Source organism: Suricata suricatta, chromosome 9 (assembly GCF_006229205.1).
Source record: "Suricata suricatta isolate VVHF042 chromosome 9, meerkat_22Aug2017_6uvM2_HiC, whole genome shotgun sequence".
Lineage (NCBI taxonomy): Eukaryota > Metazoa > Chordata > Mammalia > Carnivora > Herpestidae > Suricata > Suricata suricatta.
The window spans coordinates 26,548,208-26,552,770 of NC_043708.1; positions in this window are offsets into that span (position 1 = coordinate 26,548,208).

A 4,563-nucleotide genomic window follows, 5' to 3' on the forward strand; every position below is an offset into this window, starting at 1 on the left:
GGAAACATCAGAGAGAGCAAACGACTAGGGGAAAATCCTGGTGAGTGTTATTTGTGGGAAGAGGTGGCTTTTTTACTTTGCACACTTCAGTTTGGTTAGCAATTTTTACCACAAGAACACATATTTTTTGTAAATAAAAAAAATTTGGAAAGGAGAGGAAACTACTGGTTAGAGCCATCTATATTCAGAATTTTTTTTTAAAAACACTATTTATCTTAAGTAAACTTTACCACCACTGTGGGGCTCCAAAGTCAAGACCTGAGATCAAGCCTCTCCTGCTCTACGGACTCAGCCAGGTGCCCTGTATTCAGAATTTCTGAGGCCATCAAGATTAAGATTAAAAGCACTGGCTTCAGAACCTAATAAACATGGTTTAAAGCCAGTTCTACCCCACAAACAAATTAACCTCTTTAAAGATCAGTTTCCTCATCTGTCAAATGGTAATTATAATGGTAATTACCTCATAGATTGTGATAAAGATTAAATGAGGGAATACAGATAAAGCATTTAGTACAGTGACTGGAACACAGAAAAGGCTCAGTTAATATTAGTTGGCTTTTAGGAGTGCTTGGCTGGCTTAGCAGGTAGAGGGTGTGGCTCTTGATCTCAGGGTCTTGGGTTCAAGACCCAATTTGGGTGTAGCGATCATTAAAAAAATTTTTTTAAATATTAGTTGTCCTTTAAAATAGTTATTACTAGATCTTGGGGCGCCTGGGTGGCTCAGTCAGCTAAGCATCGGACTTCAACTCAGGTCATGATCTCGTGGTCTGTGAGTTCAAGCCCCACGTCAGGCTCTGTGCTGACAGCTCAGAGCCTGGAGCCTGCTTCAGATTCTATGTCTCTCTCTGACCCTCCCCTCTTCACCTCTCTCTCAAAAATAAATAAATGTAAAAAAAATGTTTTAATAGTTATTACTAGATCAAATGAGCCAATCAGAGAGGTACAAACTTGAATCACATTATTTTGGTCCTCCTAGAACTGCTGTCACCGAAATGCTTGTTCTGTGTCATCCTTTGGACTTTCACAGGTCATACCAGGGAACTCAGAAGGGACCATATTTTATAATGCACATATATTGTGTTAGTTCATCAGTGCATGTGTATAGTTTACAAGCAAATACACCTATACTGGAGAGTTTAACAATTTTTAGCCATGGGATATTACCCTGTAAAATTTAGACAGCAATGTCTTTAGGAGTTCTCTCAGACTCGAGGTCACAAAGAGCTTCCTTTCTCCCAAGCAATGGGTTTATTATTTCTAATGAATAAAATCACTCCTATCATTGAATGCCTTGCCTTCTTGGCTTTAGCTGATAGGAACCTCAGAGCCAAATTCATAACCCAGTCCTATGTACACAATGCCTGCAGGTGGCATCCTGAGGTTTGTGGTTATGAGTACAGACTCTGGAACCACGCTGCCTGTGTGCAAATCCTACCAGTGTGAACTCAGGCAAGTTGCTTAATCTCTCTGTGCTTCTATTTCCTCAAATGTAAAATGATAATTATAGTAGTAATTACCTCATAGGATTGTTACAAAGATTAAATGATATGCATATAAAGCAGTTAGAACCTGGCACTTGGCTGGCTCAGTCGGTAGAGCATGCTACTAACTGCTCATCTCAGGGTCATGAGTTTGAGCCCCATGTTGGGGGTAGAGTTTACCTAAAACTTTTTTTTCTAATATTAAAAAATTAATAAAGCAATTAGAACAGTACTTGGCATATACTAAGCACTCAAATATTATTTATATTGTTATTCTTATTATTGTTATTAGGGGCTCTCATTCTATGATTTCCTACTCTTGCTTTTCTTCAGCCCCATTTCTGCTACTCTGCATTTTAGTAAGAGATTTCTAATCTTCTTTTGGAAAGAGCATAAGCAAGCAACTATATAAATATATTTTTAATATGCCAGTCATAGTGTTCAGTGCTTGAAGAATACAAAGATAAACAAAAGATTGTTTCTGTCCTCAAGGAAATGCTCAGTCTAGTGGGGGAGACGTGTCCACAAATAGCTATAACGCAAGTACGGAATGTAAGATACTCAGTCAAGGGGCCCAAGTGCCATGAGGACACAGAGCATCTGAGATTTGTGAGGCGTTCCTGGAGAGGGTGGCATGAGAGCTGTGCTGCCCAGGGGACAAGGAGCAGGGTCTGGGGGCGGGGGGGAATGACGGATGAGGATGATCCAAGGCAGACTTTCCAGGACTGATGCACTACCCATGCCGGGTATGGTGGGAGGGCCCAATAGACCCGTTTTTGACTATTCCGTTCAAGTGGTAGGGAAAGGGCTCTGCGCTGACTGTACAAAGCCTGCTTCTGCTTCGGATTCTCTCTCACCCTCTCTCTCTGCTCCCCCCACCCCATGCACAAACACTCTCTTAAAAATAAATAAACTTTAAAAAATTAAACACTTTATTATGTAAAGCGTTTACAACTCCCTTTTCCTTTCTCAACCTTTCCTTCCTTCTGTTTCTTTAATGTGCTATTTCCCAAGTCCGCCACTCATAGGAATCACCTGAAGAGGTTAAAAAAGAGGTGCCTCCCTCCCACCCCCAGAAGTTGTGATGTAATTGTCTGGGGTGCAAACTTGGCTTCTGGATTTTTTTTTAATTCCCAGGTATTCTAAAGATTTTTTAAAAGTTTTTATTTCCTTATTTATTTCCTTATTTATTTATTTATTTATTTATTTATTTATTTATTTTTAGTGCCCCTCACCCCTTTAGCCCTTCCCCCCACCCAACACCCTGCCGGCAACTCTTAGTTCTCTGTATTTAAGAGTCTCCCTTTCCTGTTTTTATATTATTTTTGCTTCCCTTCCCTTATGTTCATCTGTTTTGTATTTTAAATTCCACAGATGAGGGAAATCATATGATATTTGTCTTTCTCTGACTGATTTCTTTCTTTTTTTTAATGTTTTATTTATTTTTGAGAGTGAGAGTGTGAGCAGAGTAGGGACAGAGAGAGAGAGAGGGGAACAGAGGATCAGAAGCCGGCTCGGTGCTGACAGCCACAAGCCCCATGTGGGGCTCGAACTCATGAACTGTGAGATGACCTAAGCCAATGGCAAATGTTCAACCAATTGAGCCACCCAGGCACCCCTCTGACTGACTTATTTCATTTATTTTATTTTTTTTTCTTTAATGCTGCTTATTTATTTTTGAGAGACAGAGCGAGCAGGCGAGGGTCAGAAAAAGAGGGAGATATGGAAACTGAAGCAGCCTCCAGGTTCTGAGCTAGCTGTCAGCACGGAGCCCGACATGGGGTTCGAACCCATGAATCGTGAAATCACGACCTGAGCGGAAGCTGGACACTTCACTGACTGAGCCACCCAGGCACCCCTGACTTATTTCATTTATAGTAATACACTCTAGTTCCATCTAGGTTGTTGCAAATGGTATTGATTTATTTAAGTAACCTCTACCCCCAACAGGGGCTCAAATTCACAACCTTGAGATTAAGAGTGGTGTGTGTTCTACCAACTGAACCAGTCAGATGCCCTGATTACCTTATACTTTTAATAGCTGCAGAATATTTTATTGGAGGGATTACAATAATATATTTAAGCAATCTCTTGCAACTGGACATTTAGGTTGTTTCCAGTTTTTCTCTATTATAAACAATGTGCAAGAGACATACTATACATATTGTGCAAATGTTTCTATAAGATTCATGAAGTGGAATTGTTTAGTCAAAGAACATAATATGTGGATAAGTATAGACACATTTATGTATTCCTTTCTGTGTTTCAGTAAATGAATAAAGGAAGCACTTTGTGTTGTCCTTTTTTTTAATGAAAAATTTTTTTGAGAGAGAGAAAGAGACAGAGCATGGACTGGGGAGGGTCAGAGAGAGACAGGGAAACACAGAATGTGAAGCAGGCTCCAGGCTCTGAGCTGTCAGCACAGAGCCTGTTACGGTGCTCAAACCCACGAACTGTGAGATCATGACCTGAGCCAAAGTCGGACGCTTAACTGACTGAGCCACCCAGGCACCCCTAGGATTTTTTTTACTATTTATTTATTTTTTAGACAGCGCAGAGAGAGAGAATGTGCCTGTGGGGGATGGGAAGAGAGTGAGGGAGAGAGAGGATCCCAAGTGCAGAGCCCAGTGTGGGCCTTGAACTCACAAACCATGAGATCATGACCTGAGCAGAAGTCCAACACTTATCTGAGCTGCCCAGGCACCCCACTTTCTGTTGTCTTTTGCTCAGTACATACATGGGACTACTGTGATTGAAATGGCATCTGAGGATGGGCTCTTTGGCCCTTGAAGGTGGTGGGGCTGACAGGGCTGTTGACCATGACCACATCCATGGCTATATTCCAGCTTTTCCGTCCAAGGCAAGAGGGGGCCAGGGTGCAGAGTTTTCCTTCCTCTCTGCGCAGGGTTGGCCCATAGTCTAGGAAGTTGGAGGCACTTTGTGAGGCTATCAGGAGAGGTGGCACATGTCACTGTGAGTCAACCACATTTATTTTGATCAAAGCTAGGTCCTGTCCACAGAGCAGGGCCTGCAAAAAATGCAGGAGGGCCAGGGCACAGCAAATCCGAGCCATGCTTGAATG